The sequence below is a fragment of the Schistocerca gregaria genome, chromosome 6, assembly GCF_023897955.1.
Source record: "Schistocerca gregaria isolate iqSchGreg1 chromosome 6, iqSchGreg1.2, whole genome shotgun sequence".
Lineage (NCBI taxonomy): Eukaryota > Metazoa > Arthropoda > Insecta > Orthoptera > Acrididae > Schistocerca > Schistocerca gregaria.
In genome coordinates, this window is record NC_064925.1 from 189,280,037 (window position 1) to 189,298,760 (window position 18,724).

The 18,724-nt window shown below is 37.5% G+C and overlaps 1 pseudogene; it reads right to left on the reverse strand.

Annotated features, from left to right (window-relative positions):
• Nucleotides 1–18,724, reverse strand: part of LOC126278797 (neural-cadherin-like) — a 217,978-nt pseudogene that overhangs the window by 75,787 nt on the left and 123,467 nt on the right.

The window sequence follows — 18,724 nt, forward strand, 5'->3', positions numbered from 1 at the left end:
AACAGATAAATCTGGTGATCTAGGGGGCCAGGAAATGTTACTGAATCATGAGATCACACGGTTGCCAAACAACTCTCTCACTTATGCCACTGATTGCCGTGGAGTGTGTAATGTTGCTTTGTCTTGCTGAAACATCAATGCAGGTGTAATGAAAGTTCATAACATCTCCTCATAACAATCGGCATTGACAGTTATTGTGTTTCCCTGTTCTGTTTATTCACATAACAATGTGCCTCATCTGACATCCATAACTTCTTTAGAAATTCATCATCATTGTTTATATTTGTTATCATTTGTTGACAGAATCCTGATCATAACCACTAATTCTTGTCCTTCGATTGTTTCACCATCTCTAGTTTGTATGGATGAAATTTTAAATCAAGATGGAGAATTCTGCGAACACTCTCCTGGGACATTCCAACCACTGCTGCTTGCTTACAAACTGAACGTTTTGGGCTCCATAAGACAGACTCGCATACAACATTGATGTTCGATGGAGAATGCACACTTCTGGGTCGTCCTTCTTCTTGAGGGCAGATCCAGTCTCTTCAAAGTTATTAATCCAAAATTTTATTGAGGGTTTCAGTGGAACAGCATCATGATGTCCTAATTCATAGAAACGTCGAAACTCCCTCTGTGCATTACCAAAATATCATTGTTTTATAAAACATTTTCATGGTTAATGATGCTGTTGTCCATTCCACTAATCCACGATTACTGAAATGGTGTACTATTTACTCACCACCTGTCACAAACCCACAGAACTGCCACTTGCCCATGGCCGGCAATACTCAATTCAAACATTCCCATTATTCTGTTCACCCTGTATAAGTATTGGTCAGGATGAAATAATATGCAAAGAACTGGAATATGGAATCACTAAGGAATCAAGCGATATGAATGAAGTTCTCTAAGGCTCTATATACTGTGATAAGGAACAGCTCAGTAGGCAGTTCAATTGAAGAGGAATGGACATCTCTGATCAATCACAGAAGTTGGAAAGAAAAACATAGGTACAAGGAAGTTGCGTGCAAAGAAACCATGGCTAACAGAAGAAGTTGGTTGATGAAAGAAGGAAGTACAAAAATGTTCAGAGAAAATTAGGATTACACGAATGCAAGTGGCTTAGGACTGAAATAAACAGGAACTGCAAGAATGCTAAGGCAAAATGGCTGCATAAGAAATCTGAAGAAATCGAAAAAGAAATGATTGTCGGAAGGACTGACTCAGCATATATTAAAGTCAAAACAACCTTCAGTGAAATTAAAAGCAAGGGTGGTAATATTAAGAGTGCAGTGGGAATTGCACTGCTAAATGAAGAGGAGAGAGTGAATAGGTGGAAAGAGTACATTGAAGACCACCATGCAGGGGAAGACATGTCTGACGTGATAGAAGAAGAAACAGGAGTAACTATAGAAGAGATGGGAGATCTAGTACTAGAAACAGAATTTAGAAGAGTTTAGGAAGACTTAACAACAAATAAGGCAGAAGAGGGTTGACAACATTCCATCAGAATATCTAAAATCATTGGGGGCAGTAGCAACAAAGTGATTATTCACATTGAGTATTGGTTCAGTCTTGGTTGCAATTTTGGTTTTTTATTTTTGAGTGACATGTTTCGCCTTATTTAGGCATCTTCAGGTTATCTACATAAAAAACAGAGAACAAATACATCTGTTTATGAATCGCGATCGCGTTGTGCAGACTTGGATAACCTATAAGCATGTATAAACAAATCAACTATTGAAAGAACAAATACCTTAATTTTGCATTTCTTAGCACAATGCTTAGGACCTGAGATCCCATCTTACTCCGTTACTCGCTCCTGTGAACGGGAACATGTTATGCAGATCTTGGTGCCTCTCATGTCCATCTAGAAAAGATAATGATTTTATTATTTTATAGTTCTAGTTTTTACTGAGTTTAACAAAGGTGATGTTGGCCTGACATATTCGATGATACCCTTTGGCTACACTGACTAAAGGATTCTTCTAAGGAATACCAGATTAAGGTATTTGTTCTTTCAATAGTTGATCTGTTTATACATGCTTATAGGTTATCCAAGTCTGGACAACGTGATCACAATTCTTAAATAGATGTATTTGTTCTCTGTTTTTTATGTAGATAACCTGAAGATGCCTAAATAAGGCGAAATGCGTCATTGAAAAATAAAAAACCAGAATTGCAACCAAGACTATATTTAACCAATACTGTTAAGCACTGGTTTGTTGTATGCCACATATGGATTGGAAGAATTTCTATTCACATTGATGTGCAGAATGTATGAGTCTAGCATATACCATCTGAGTTTCAGAAAAATATCATCTGCACATTCCAAAGGCTGGAAGAGCTGACAAGTGCGAGAATTATTGTACAATCAGCTTAACAGCTAATGATTCCTAATTGATGACAAGAATAATACACAGAAGAATGAAAAAGAAGATTGAGGATGTGATAGATGGCGATCAGTTTGGCTTTAGGGATGGAAAAGGCACCAGACAGGCAGTTCTGATGTTCTGGTTGCTGGTGGAAGGAAGACTAAAGAAAGATCAAGACACATTCATATGATTTGTTGACCTGGAAAAAGCATTCAGCAATGTCAGATGGTGCAAGACATTAGAAATTCTGAGCAAAATAGGTGTAAGCTCCATGGAGAGACAGTTAATAAGCAATACAGACAAGAGCCAACAGGGAATAATAGGCATGGAAGACCCAGAATTAAGTGCTTGGATTAAAAAGACAGGGAGTCCTCTTTCATCACATTGTCCAGTCACCACATGAAAGAAGCAACAATGAAAATAAAAGAACAGTTCAAAAATGGAATTCAAATTCAAGGTGAAAGGATCTGAATGATAATATTCACTGGTGACATTGCCATCGTCTGTGAAAATGAAGATCAATTACAGGATCTGCTCAATGGAATGAAGAGTCTAATGAGTGCAGAATTTGGATTGAAAACCACAGGAAGACGGAGGTAATGAGAAGCAGCAGAAGTGAGAACAGTGAGAAACTTAACATCAGGATTGATGGTCATGAAGTATATGAAGTGAAGGAATTCTGCTATGTAGTAGCAAAATAACAAATGATGGACAGAGCAAGGAGGACATCAAAAGCAGACTAGCACTGACAAAAAGGGCATTCCTGGCCAAGAGAAGCCCACTAGTGTAAACACAGGCCTCAAATTGGAAGAAGAAGTTTCTGAGAATTTACATTTGGAACACAGCATTGTATGGTAGTGAAACATGGACTGTAGGAAAACTAGAACAGAGGAGAATTGAATCATTTGAGGTATGGTGCTACAGACGAATGTTAAGGTAAGGAATGAGGAGAATTGATGAGGAAAGGAATATATGGAAAACACTGAGAAGAAGTAGAGACAGGATGATTGGACATCTGTTAAGATATCAGGGAATAACTTTCATGGTACTAGAGGGAGCTAAAGAGAGCAAAAACTGTAGAGGAAGACAGATATTCGATTACATCCAGCAATTACTTGAGGATGTAGATTGGAAGTGCTACTCTCAGATGAAGAGGTTGCCACAGGGGAGAAGTCATGGGAAAAAAATCTATCTGCAATATAGCCACGAGCAGTGGGTTGCCGTACTATTGGTCCACTGCTGGCTCTGCACATATGTCAGTTTGTCAATAAATATATTGGCAGACAGATACACACCAGTATGTTGACATCTGAGCCTACAGATATCTCCATGGTAACATGCAGCAACAACGCCACCTCCCATAGTGTTGGTAATGCCACATTTGTGGCATTGCTTTGCCTGTACTGATCGCATGTCTATGAGAGCCCAGAGCAAGTATCTACATTTTTATCCACCAAACCAGTAGGTAAGTGACCATTCAGAACCAGAGCGAGCAGTTCCAGCCACAGTGCCTGTCCCACAATACTGAAACTGAAGCACCACTAAAGGCAGCCAAGCAATCATCCTGGAATCTCTTGCTCTCCCTCACAGTCTCCTCATTGGACTAGGGGATTCAGAGACATATATGAGTGTTTGAACTTAGAATCTGTGCTAATGTCAAGTAGTTGCTGTCAGTGAGTTATCTCCTTTGTCCTAAATAGTGAAAATGTTTATCAGCGATTTCTGTTTCTGTTTTGGGAACCTATTTAGGAATCATTCATTTGTATGTCTTTCAGAGTTACATGGACTTGTGTTCCACAGTGGACAATTGTTAATGAATTGCTGCATGTTCCTTGTTTGAATAAAAGTGCATCTTTTACTAAATTATCTGCCAATTCTTATTTTGTGCATGTGTATGTGCAGTTCCTTTTTTGGCCACCACATTCAATAACAATGGGTATGTTAGAACTCTTGTGTTTTCACACGTTCTCAAAGACAATCATTGCACATGCGGGGAAATTGGTTTCCCAGAACACTTCCTTTTGAAATGCATTAGATAAAGACACTTATTAAATAACACAGAACACATAACAGAAACAACAGTCTGATGCACTAAGGACCCAGATATATGGACACAGTTAAATGGAATCACCAACAACATCTTAAAAGCATAACATGACATATACAAATAGACTCATCTATACAGAAGGTGCAGAAGATGAAGACAGACCGGCACAGGACACTCGAGTAGCTGCAATACTGATGATAATATGAGTGACAGTGACAACAGTGACATAACATAGACACATGAAATATACATAACGTAACCTAAAAGATGTACACCTACTCATGTGAACATTAATCAAAGACTGCAATTTATATCTTATTATGAATCAATCTGATTAAAAGTAGGAGCAATTACACTAGTCCATGAATAGATATTGTTCTAGAATCCACCATTTTTAAGTAGTTACATAAGTGAACACATCATTTTAAATGTACTAATAGGAATGTAATATAAATTTAATATAAAGTAAGCAAGCAAAATCAAAGAGTGTAAATACACAACAGAAACAGATCATGCATCTTATACAATTACACGAAAGTAATGGGACCACCACTCAAAAAGTCTAGTTTTAGTCTACAAAAATGTATTTACAAGAATAATAATAGGTTAGTGATGGCTTGTTACATCTCCTACAGCTATGTAGGAACAGTTGTCGTTGTTGTGGTCTTCAGTCCAGAGACTGGTTTGATGCAGCTCTCCATGCTACCCTATCCTGTGCAAGCTTCTTCATCTCCTAGTCCCTACCGCAACCTACATCCTTCTGAATCTGTTTAGTGTATTCATCTCTTGGTCTCCATCTACGATTTTTACCCTCCATGCTGCCCTTCAATGCTAAACTGGTGATCCCTTGATGTTGTAGGAACAGTATGTAACTTAATTAGATCACACTGAGGCAAGATGTTGTTCCAAAGCCATGCAGAATTTGTTTACTAACTAACCTAGTGATAGTAGTTGTTATGTAACATAATAAACATTAGCTCACACAGCACTCATAGACCGAGTTTTCCCAATGAGCGATGTTCATGTGGATAATACTAAAATAGATAGCGCCACATGTAGATGACTGGCCTGAAGTTCAATATCAAGTCTGCTTCCCCAGGTGGTGTTGATGAAGGGACATCTACATCTCCTCTTTCCTGTCTTCTTTTATCCTTGTCTTAAATTATAACATAAATTTATAATTTGCCACTTCCAAATACCTGTATTTTTCTTTAAAAAATAAGTGTAATTGCTGTAAGTAAACAAAAGGTAACACTAATGTGCACACAAAAGAACTCCACACAGCCCAATCTCCAGGTGGTGCTGCATGGGTGCCAGTGCCTGTGATCTCAACTATGTAGCACAATTTTGCTGCACGGTGATAGCCGTGGGTACTGTCTAAGAGGTCTGTGTGTGGAGCACTAAGGCCTGTATAAAGTAATCAGATGGCAGGCTCCAGTAGTCATGAAGCAGCTCGAAAAAAAAAAAATAAAATAAAATAAAAATGCAGCTGGTTCCCAACATAATTACATTCTAAAGTTTAATCCAGAGGTGCAACACAATGTGAAACATATGTACAATTTAAGAACAAGTTAGTAGACTATTTTCATTCTCAGATACATGTGGCAGCAGCACTGCAGAAGTTTTTTGGTTGTAATAAGAAAACCAGCCAAAACTATTGCTAGTGGATCACAGTTGTAATGTCTGTCTAGAGAGAGCAAATTTCAGTGTTTAAATCCCAACTGTAAACAAACATGCACAGACTCTTAGTTCATTTGCCAGATGAGGGCCTTTGAAATGATTACTGACAAAGTTATGTTCCTGTGCTAATTGCACTGTCACACACCGAAGACAACAGTGTTACTTCTGCAAGGATAGGTACACATTTTGTCACAAGTTGAGGCACGAGACTGAGGTCTGAAACACTGACCAGAAAATGAATGTGGACAGCAGATATGGACTCAGACACTGATCCCAAACTACCAAGGCTGGTTTTGAGAAACACTGGTATCTTTGATGTCAAATGTATCAATATTGTACTCCTTACTTATCTCTAGGTCCTGGAAGCTTCGGAGCCAAGCCCATATTTTCCACGAAGGAGCATTGTCTGGCCTTATAATGACAACAATGCCACAGAGTTAGTAGTCACATGATGTCTTGGCACGGGAGAGGAGTTAGTCTTGGTGTTGAGCTTCCGTGCCGAGCGGCCATGCACTGTTTCACCACAGGTAAGTAATGTGCAGAATTTGGTAGAAAATTGAATTAATAATAATTTTTGCAAACGTTATTGGAAAAATCCATGATCTGATTAGATAATTTGAAATAGTAATCAGTCTTGATTAGAAATTTTTATCAAAAATTCAATATCCCATGTTAATGGTAATCAGTTTTGATCATATCTAGGTCATCATCAGCTTGGGTCTCCCTTAGGTGGCAAGAAGAGATGACAAACTATGAGGTCATTTCTGCTCACCACTTAATGACACATGGTTGGACAGTCTAGATACGATCAAAACTGATTACCACTGACATGGGATCAACAGTTAAAAATATTATGTCAGTTTGTAGAAGAAAGCACATAAAGTTGCAGACAGGCATGATTAAAAGACAAATATGAGTGTCTTTTAATCCTGCCTGTCTGCAGCTTGACATGTCTTCTCTACAGTAAGTAGCAACCTCTCTTTTCCTACACTGTTGATATTCCTAGCTGGATTTTAATTGCTTGATTTTTGTAGTAGAAAAGTAATTCAGTTATTTCATGGAAAGGTCAATTGGATTGACTGAGAAACTAATGGTTGAAACCATATCCTCAGACTTAAAGAAGAATGTAATAATTCCAATCCCAAAGAAATTAGGTGTTGACAGATGTGAAAATTACTGAACTATCAGTTTAATAAGTCACAGCTGCAAAACTGGTAGAAGCCGACCTCGGGGAAGATCAGTTTGGATTCTGTAGAAATGTTGGAACACTTGAGGCAATACTGACCTTACGACTTATCTTAGAAGAAAGATTAAGGGAAGGGAAACCTATGTTTCTAGCATTTGTAGACTTAGAGAAAGCTTTTGACATTGTTGACTGGAATACTCTCTTTCAAATTCTGAAAGTGGCAGGGGTAAAATACAGGGAGCGAAAGGCTGTTTACAATTTGTACAGAAAGCTGATGGCAGTTTTAAGAGTCGAGGGGCAGGAAAGGGAAGCAGTGGTTGGTAAAGGAGTGAGACAGGTTTGTTAACATCGAGTATAGATTTAAGTGTCAGGAAGTCGTTTCTGAAAGTATTTGTATGGAGTGTAGCCATGTATGGAAGTGAAACATGGACATTAAATAGTTTGGACAAGAAGAGAATAGAAGCTTTTGAAATGTGGTGCTACAGAAGAATGCTGAAGATTCGACGGGTAGATCACATAACTACTGAGGAGGTATTGAATAGAGTTGGGAAGAACAGGAATTTGTGGTACAATTTGACAAGAAGAAGGGACAGTTGGTAGGACATGTTCTGAAGCATCAAGGGTTCACAAATTTAGCATTGGAGGGCAGCATGGAGGGTAAAAATCGTAGAGGGAGACCAAGAGATGAATACACTAAGCAGATTCAGAAGTATGTAGGATGCAGTAAGTACTGCGAGATGAAGAAGCTTGCACAGGACAGAGTAGCATGGAGAGCTGCATCAAACCAGTCTCAGGACTGAAGACCACAACAACAACAGTGAATTTGACATAGTTCCTACCAATAATCTACTGAGGTTTATTTCTGCAGCACATCTCCACAATTACATACATTACTTAGGATATGAGTGAATTGTGTCGTGATAGACAGTTCTTAATTTATTGCTGGTGACTACCTTTAAAAGATGGATGAATGGAAAAGACCACTGCTAATTTCCTCACTTACAAAGTTTATGTTACAGACAAAAGGCATTATCTATTACATTGTTAATAAGAGATGCATGGTGACCATAATTAAAGTTCCATTTTCAAAATGCAGTACAAAAATAACCATGATCAGAATGACTTCAAATTTGAACAGAATATTAATGAAGAGGGGGGAAATGTGATAGAAATTTTTTTTTGCCTACTACATGACACTGTAAGCAGCAGAATACACAAAATAAAAGACATGAGGTACATGGCTGTTCCTCAGTTTGCATCTGAGATGCTCTGAATGACTGTCCCAATGCAGGATTATGCATTGCTGGTAAATCTGTTTTCAAGGACACTGATTGTGCATGAGTAGCTCTCCAGAAGTTCCAGACAGTCAAAGGTATCAAAAAATGCAGTGGTTCAATGTCTGCCAAGGATCAGGAGAAAATGATTACAAAATTCAAAAAGATAAGTCCATTTGAAGTGTATCTAGTTAGAAAATCTTCATTAAATTCTTCTGGTTGCCATAACATTTCCCTCTTATTCAATAATACAGCATTCTGTTTGAATGTGATATAATTCTGAACAGCAAGTCTCTTTTTTTACATTGTTTTGAAATGGAAACTTTATGATCACCCTGTATCAGTTGTTAGCTGTAGAAATTTTGTTTGTGGAATTATAATTATGCTTTTCAAATTGGGACATCTGCACAGAAGTCATATACAAAAAGGGAGCCAATTCTGTTTTCTGAAATTAATGAAACACTCTAACGGTTTTTTAAGAATGTTTTCATAAATAGTATATTAATTTTAATGAGAATACAAGTGTTAACCCACTGGAAATGACTGCAGCTGTATGACTGAAACTGTAATAATAATAATAATAATAATAATAATAATAATGACAATAATAATCTGCATCAATGATTTTAATGTTGTTGGTCCATTACACCAATAGGCATAGTACAGACACAAATTACCTCTTCATGGTGCATTTGTAGAAGTGCATTGATTTTCTCAGGTTTATAAAGTCTCCAAGCATCAATGGAAAAGAAGGTGTCAAGGATATGTGGATGACTTTGGTGCTGTTTTACACTGAATATGTCAACAGTTTTCTTTTCGATGCTAAGTGTTGCTGCCAAGCTACTTTTAAGAAGCCCCATTTTGCTCTCCTGAGAAAGAATATTGTGAGGAAGACAAACAAATAATTAGGTACTCATAGTGAAAAAACATTGAGTTCATTGTGAGACATTATGTACATATGTAACATACCACATAGTTCCTCTCTCTTATAAAGTCTTCAGCAGATATTCCAGAAATTCTTAAAGATCCCGGATTAATAACCTTTTCATATGGCAGCATCTTAACAGTGACAGTTACACTTGCTGTGATGTTATTCTGTGAGTACCTATGATCACAGACTCTGAATAATAAATTATATCTGAAAATTATGATTCATTTTAATAGAATTGGGAAAACAGAGTTCATAAACTGAATAAATGCTTGAGAGACATAGAATGTAAGTATTATGATATTACTGAACTTACATTCCTTCAGGAGTACTGCTTCTCATTGTAATCATTCCCGTGCCCTCGTTTATTTTAAATCTATGATGTTCATATGTCTGCCAGTAAAATCTTTTATCTGGTAAATCCCAGTCATCTGGATCTTCAACATATATCCTCCCAATATCTGTTTCTGGAGTTTGATCCTTTATATCAGTATGGAAATACATTAACGTGCACAAAAATATACATGCACATTTGTTAATAGCCTCGCAATAATTACATTACATAGAACATACGATAAACATCTCTTTGTGCTATTAAAGCAGCATAGTTTCCAAAGGCATTGCAACTGTGGTAAGGTTTATATGAAACACAAGCAGTTATCTTTTACAGAGATGATGATACATGAATGATTCAAAATCTATGTTATTTTTAGTTCTACTTGCATAAATGTTATAATTTCCTGAGATACTAAAGATTTTGCATATTACCTACGAGAATCCTTTCACTTAATGAAATTACTTATCAGTATTTTAAATAATGTTTCTACTGAAGGTGGGCAATTATCATTCCTCGGATTTATAATGTGTAACATTATTTCAGTTTCTATCTGAAAGGGCTGTTAATGGAGATAGCTTACACTCTCATTTGCCATTACGATAACTTAAGCCTGCAGCTTTGTCATCTTTTTCAGAGTCAATTGCATAATAGATTCCAATAAAATTATTGTGCTTCACACTAAGCCACTAGATACATCTATATCTACAGCCATACTCCACAAGCCACCTGACGATGTGTGGTGGAGGGTACCTTGAGTACCTCTATCGGTTCTCCCTTCTATTCCAGTCTTGTATTGTTCATGGAAAGAAGGATTGTTGGTACACTTCTGTGTGGGCTCTAATCTCTCTGATTTTATCCTCGTGGTCTCTTTGCGAGATATACGTAGGAGGGAGGAATATACTGCTTGACCCTTCGGTGAAGGTATGTTCTCAAAACTTCAACAAAAGCCCTTACCGAGCTACTGAGCATCTCTCCTGCAGAGTCTTCCACTGGAGTTTATCTATCATCTCTGTAACGCTATCGCGATTACTAAATGATCCTGTAACAAAGCGAACTGCTCTCTGTTGGATCTTCTCTATCTCTTCTATCAACCCTATCTGGTACGGATCCCACACTGCTGAGCAGTATTCAAGCAGTGGGCTAACAAGCGTACTGTAACCTACTTCCTTTGTTTTTGGATTGCATTTCCTTAGGATTGTTCCAATGAATCTCAGTCTGGCATCTGCTTTACCAACGATCAACTTTATATGATCATTCCATTTTAAATCACTACTAATGCGTACTCCCAGATAATTTATGGAATTAACTGCTTCCAGTTGCTGACCTGCTATTTTGTAGCTAAATGATAAGGGATCTATCTTTCTATGTATTCGCAGCACGTTACACTTGTCTACATTGAGATTCAATTGCCATTCCTTGCACCATGCGTCAGTTCGCTGCAGATCCTCCTGCATTTCAGTACAATTTTCCATTGTTACAACATCTTGATATACCACAGCATCACCCGCAAAAAGCCTCAGTGAACTTCTGATGTCATCCACAAGGTCATTTATGTATATTGTGAATAGCAACGGTCCTACGACACTCCCCTGCAGCACACCTGAAATCACTCTTACTTCGGAAGACTTCTCTCCATTGAGAATGACATTCTGCATTCTGTTATCTTGGAACTCTTCAATCCAATCATACAATTGGTCTGATAGTCCAAATGCTCTTACTTTGTTCATTAAACGACTGTGGGGAGCTGTATCAAACACCTTGCGGAAGTCAAGGAACATGGGATCTACCTGTTAACCCGTGATATGGCCCTCTGAGTCTCGTGGACGAATAGCGCGAGCTGGGTTTCACATGACCGTCTTTTCCGAAATCCATGTTGATTCCTACAGAGTAGATTTCTAGTCTCCAGAAAAGTCATTATACTTGAACATAATACGTGTTCCAAAATTCTACAACTGATTGATTTTACAGATATAGGTCTATAGTTCTGCACATCTGTTCGACGTCCCTTCATGAAAACGGGGATGAGCTGTGCCCTTTTCCAATGCTTTGGAATGCTTTGCTCTTCTAGAGACCTACGGTACACCGCTGCAAAAAGGGGGGCAAGTTCCTTCGCGTACTCTGTATAAAATTGAACTGGTATCCCATCAGGTTCAGCGGCCTTTCCTGTTTTGAGCGATTTTAATTGTTTCTCTATCCCTCTGTCGTCTATTTTGATATCTACCATTTTGTCATCTGTGCGACAATCTAGAGAAGGAACTATAGTGAAGTCTTCCTCTGTGAAACAGCTTTGGAAAAAGACATTTAGTATTTCGGCCTTTAGTCTGTCATCCTCTGTTTCAGTACCATTTTGGTCACAGAGTGTCTGGACATTTTGTTTTGATCCACCTACCACCTTGACATAAGACCAAAATTTCTTAGGATTTTCTGCCAAGTCAGTACATAGAACTTTGCTTTCGAATTCACTGAACGCCTCTCGCATAGCCCTCCTCACACTACATTTCGCTTCGCGTAATTTTTGTTTGTCTGCAAGGCTTTGGCTATGTTTATATTTGCTGTGAAGTTCCCTTTGCTTCCACAGCAGTTTTCTCACTCTGTTGTTGTACCACGGTGGCTCTTTTCCATCTCTTACGATCTTGCTTGGCACATACTCATCTAATGCATATTGTACGATGGTTTTGAACTTTGTCCACTGATCCTCAACACTACCTGTACTTGAGACAAAACTTTTGTGTTGAGCCGTCAGGTACTCTGTAATCTGCTTTTTGTCACTTTTGCTAAACAGAAAAATCTTCCTACCTTTTTTAATATTATATAGGACAAGTAGATGCAACACTTTTTATTTCTACTTACTTATACACAACACATTGCATTAACCATTACAGTTCTGTTCATCTTGAACATGTACCTAAATTAATACAAGGTATATCAAAAGTATCACGCAAATAAAAAAAAAAATCCTAACTATTATGTTATCTGAGGAACCTGTCCTGACAATCATGAAAATGATGATCTAAATAAAACTACAAGACTGGACAAGGAGACAGCATGCAGAAAATTGGGCTCAGGTCCAAAAGCAAAAACATGGCAAGATATTGATGCTGAAGCCAGGTTCTAAGAGAAGTCACTCAATCCTGGGCTTGAACAGGAGAGAAATGAAACTCATGGTTGGAATATTGACAGGCCACGGTAACTTCAAAAAACACCTGCATCCAATGGGGATAATAGAAGAAGACCTCAAATGCAGGATGTGTAATGTGGGTGAGGAAACCACATCATATTTGGTCTTTGAAAGTGAGACATTGGAGATTAAAAGACACAGAATATTCAGATCAACCAGACGTGAAGAAACTGTGTCTAGTAAAGCACTGGTAAAGTATCTCCTTGCACTGTGCAAGGGCACTGGTTGGCTTTTTTTACAGACATAGTGAATGATACCACACAATTAACTCTGTTTCGGTGTGGGCAGCAGCGGGCTTGACCAATGTTGTTTTTGTTTCCCTGGTAAAATCAAATCAAATCAAATCAAATCAAATCAATTTTACCTGAGATACGTGCGTGAAGAACATACTGTTGGAAAGAGCAAACTCTCAAGTTTTACATGATTCCTGCTAGGTAACAGCAGTGTGTGTCCACTTCAGTTCTAGTAAAAATGGTGTTGGGACAATAGAAAGTGTTTTGAGTTCTACATTTTGCTCAGTGTGGTTCAGTAATAACTATTCAGCATGACTTCCGTACTAGGTATGGTGTGGATTCTCCCATAGCACAAAGCATTAGACAATGGTATGAATAACTCCAAGAAATAAGTTGTTTGAGTAAAGGAAAATCACTGGGCCCTCCCCAAGTGTCTGTCACAGATGTTGAATGCATCTGTCATGGTTCCACAAGGAGTCCACAGAAATCTGTTCGCCATGCAGCTCAACAGGCCCTCGATGTCTGTCTAGCACGTGTTGTGTCGATGTTTACACATCAAACCATACAAAATTCAGCTAATGCAAGCTCTTTGTGAAGGTATGGAGTTCTGTAATTTCGTTCTTGGCAAGATGGAGGATGACAGTTTTCTTCCCTGTTTAGTGTTTAGTGACAGGGCAACATTCCATTTACATAGAAAGGTGAACTGTCATAATGAGAGAATATGTGGTATGGAACAACCACATGAACCTGTGCAACATGGGAGGAACTCTCCAAAATTTAATGAGTTTCCTGTACATTCATGGGAAAAGGTGTATGGTCCATTTTCCTTTGCCAAGAACACTGTTACAAGAAGCACATACCTTGCTATGCTTGAGAACTTTCTTTTCCCACAGTTAGAGACTGATTCGAATGACTTCATTTACAAACAGGATGGGACACCAACACACTAGCATTTGGAAGTTTGGGAATTTTTTAATCACAGGATTACTGAACAACGAATCGTTCAGGTGTAAAGGTAGTATCAAGAGTACCACACGGAAGTGTGATACGACTGTTGCTGTTTGCAATGTATATAAATGATATAGTAGAAAGCACTGGATGTTCTTTAAGGCTATTTGCAGATGGTGCAGTTATCTATATCACGGTAGCAATGCCAGCACATAATAAAAATTTGCAGAACGACCTGCACAGAATTGATGAATGGCGCAGGCTCAGGCAGTTGACCCTGAACGTAAATACGATGCTTGGAACTTTAATAGTGGCAATTACTTATTTACAGCTTGTACAAAATATATATGTGTTTCAAAGTTTTACTGACCTTCAGAGTAGTCACTAGCATTGTGTATAACCTGTTGCCAGTGGTGTGGAAGTCATAGGATGCTCTTAGCAGTGCCAGTTGTGTTGACCGTTTGAGCGGCATGGTCTATTGGCCAATGAATTTGTAGCAATTCTGAAGCAAACGCCGTGAAGTGTTTCCTTCAGTTTATAAATCAAGCTGAACCTACGAGGGCTTAAGTCAGGGGAGTGCAGTAGCTGGTTACATGTTGTGTTCCAAAAATGACCAGCATAGAGACAGAAGTGATTACACTTTCTGCAGGACCTGACCATCATTTTGCAGGACAATGCTAAAGCAAGCTGTTATTGATATGTTTGACTGATGGGGCTGCTAAGTGCTATACCACCTACTGCACTTCCCTGACTTAGGCCCTCGTAAGTTCAACTTGATTTCTAAACTGAAGGAAACACTTCATGGCATTCACTTCAGAACTGCTACAAATTTGTCATGCAATAGACTGCATCACTCGAACTGTCAACACAACTGGCACAGCTAAGAGTATCCTATGACTTCCGCATCACTGGCAATGGGTTATACACAATGCTGGTGACAACCTTGAAAGTCAGTAAAACCTTGAAACACGTATCTATTTTGTATGAGCTGTAAATAAATAGTTGCCACTATTAAAAGTTCCAACCCTTGTAAATGTAACGTATTACATATGCATAGGAAAAGAAATCCACTACTGTTAGCTACACTATTGATGACAAGCAGCTGGAGACAGCGTCTGCTGTAAAATATCTAGGCGTTACTATCCAGAGCGACTTTAAGTGGAATGACCATATAAAACAGATAGTGGGAAAAGCAGAAACTAGATTCAGATTCGTCAGAAGAATATTAAAGAAATGTAACTCCTCCATGAAAGAAGTGGCTTATAAGGCACTTGTTCACCCAATTATTGAGTATTGTTCATCTGTCTGGGATCCCTATCAGGTAGGACTGATAGAGCAGATAGAGAAGATCCAACGAAGAGTGGTGTGTTTCGTCACGGGATTATTTAGCTGGCGAGAGAGTGTTATGGTGGTGCTAAACAATCTCCACTGGCAGATGTTACAAGAGATATGTTGTGCATCACATAGAGATTTACTATTGAAATTTCAGAGGAGTCTAACAACATATTACTTCCTGCCATATACATCTTGCACACTGACCACAAGGAAAAAATAGGAGAAATTAGAGCCAATACAGAGGCTTACAGACAATCATTCTTCCCATGCACTATTTGCGAGTGGAACAGGGTTGGAGGGATCAGATAATGGTACCAAAAGTACCCTCTGCCACACGCCATTAGGTGGCTTGCGGAGTATGATGTAGATGTAGATAAATCGGTCACACTGGACCAAATGATTCAACCTTAAGTTACCGGCCTCTGAGGTCACCAGACCTGACTATATGTGATTATTTCTTGTGGGGGTTTATAAAAGACTGTTTTTGTGCCTCCATTACCAACAACAATGAATGAACTGAGACACTGAATATAAGCAGCTGTGGAACCTTAGCTCACGACATGCTCACCACAGTAAGGGAACAATTAGAATTTTGCAATGACGTATGCTGAGCATCTCAAGGAAGGCACATTGAACACTTATGAAAAGTTATGAAAAAAAACTTTGTGAGTTTCTTGCTCATCAAAAAACAAAATTCATTGTATATGTTTATTAGTTTTAGAAATACAGACATGCCAAATCAGATGATTCTTTTTGATACACCCACTATATCACAAACCATAACAAGAATGTTTATATGCATTACATGCAAAATAACAGCCAAGAAGCAGTGTCATCAGGATTCAGCAAGGGAACTTACCATTTTCGATGATCAGTCAAAAAAAGCAGTAAAAGCTACTTTCTTATTAACAATGAGGAAATTTCTTTTCTTTTTGCTTTTTTATTTAGCGTAAAGCACTAGGCTGTAAACATTGATTGTTAATCTCATGGCAGATAAACTTATTAGAAAAAATATAATATAATATAAAATAGTAGTTAATGTGCCACTTATGGATTCATGAAACACAGTTGTTAACACAACCGTACCACAACAAAATTCATTCCATCCTAATCTCTTTGCTTTTGAGAGAAACTCAACACCTTATATTTTTAATAGGAAAGGAATGGAAGTATTCTTTACCTGATACTTATAAATTAATATATTTTTATTCCCAGGTTTCATCTTGTTGTCATTGATATCGCCAATTATGATCCTCACTGTTGAGGTCCCCGTGAGTGGAGGATGACCAGAGTCTGTCACTAATATAGGTACAAAGTACTCAGTTTGTTCTTCTCGGTCAAAAGACTTCAGTGATGATATAATTGCAGAGCCTTGGCCATTAGCACCTTCTGTTGAAAATATTTGTATTACTGTACAAGTAATGCTGTTAAGGTACATATGTATGATAGGTAGCTACTTAAGAAATAACATAAATTTTATTTAATAATCTATTAGTGCTGAGTACTGTTAATAGTCTTTCGCTATTATCATGACAAGAATGTACATTGGTGTGCACAAAACAACAAAAGTATGCATTTTTTATGAATTAAAAATACCAGAAATAATCGTAATATCAGAAACATGCAGTAAGAAGATAAAACTATAGAGATAAGAGGAACACATCACTCCAAATAAAAACTACTTTATCAGTAATTTGTAACTCAGTGGTATTAATTCCACCTTCCCATCAACTATTATTTGTGTTTAATATAAGACATTATTAATGTTTTTATCTGAATTATCTTAAATTAATGCTTTCCTTTACCTGTCAATACATTTTTTTTTCAACTTTGGAAAGCACCTCTGCATTGCACTCTGCAGAATTTTGAAGCAGCAGCGTCACTAGCATAATCCTACTAATATTTTTATGCTTTCTCCTCTAGCACTGAGGTGACAGCACGAATAAAATGTAACACTATATTCCCCTCCCATACATTACTTAATTTAAAAGAAAATGAGTTTACAACAACACCATGTCACAGTTCCTTGATAATAGAATCATATATTTCTGTTCTAATAATCAATTAAAAATGGTTTATTGTATCAGTTTCTCCAGGATGGCTACTCAACTTGGGGAAAAAATGGAGTATTTGGGCAAGGAGGAAGATAGTGTCAAAAGCTCCCTATTCTCAGTTGAGCTACATACCAGACGTACACAGAAGTTTAACCACTGTTTTTAAACATCAATAATTTATATGGAATATTTTTCATGTAATTAACACAATTTGAGATATTAAGTATTTTAAGATTTGCAATTTATGAAATTCAGTTTCCATGCCAAGAAAAAAGTGCAAAATTCCTTGTGATTTTATGAAATTCCTGAAATTACCTGAGATTCCCCTGATTTTTCCAGGTAAAATGTAATTTCTTGAGAATTCCAGGTTTTCCAGAAGAATCACCACTGTGTTCTCTGATATTGATAAAGTAAATACTTTCACATTTGTATCTGATGTGCTTTCCAGTTGTTTAAACATTTGTTTACACTGTGAACTCATTGGTACAGAGGCTGCCTTTTCTTGCGATGTGTGTGTGCATTATGTCTCATGTTTTTGCAACTCGTAGGTAATTAAAACATTGTCATTATTCTAAATGAGAATCAGTGCTGTTTTAATGTGACTACCTTATCTACTTATGGGCCACTCAGTGATGAATTTTATGTGATGTATACTGAGTACAATATTAAAAAAAAGCGTGAGATAGAAGTTTTGAGGTAATTTCTGCCATGTGCATGTCTAGACCTTGATTTGGCAGCTCTATGCTAGGCAAGATGTGTGAATTTTTGTTCTCTGATGAAGATAAGTTATTTACATTGTAATAACATTTAGTTTAGTACAGATTATCCTTTAAATATGTGTATTAGTGTGTTTTTTAAGGTTATTATTAAAGGTTTAACATTTATTTACATATTATTTCAGAAAACGTGAGAAGATCATAAAGTTGGGTTGTATTACCTAATCATTATATTATTACACTTAGCCTCCCATGGATATTATTGGAAACATGCTGTGACACTACAGTAAACAAGTTCAGTGGTGACTAAGAAAAACACATTACACTGTGAATGATTTCACAACAGTTGTGCACATACTGTCAAGTGGTTGAGTGTGTCCTTGTGAAATGTTACGATAGAAACTTATGATATGCTGATCAAAGTGACCTC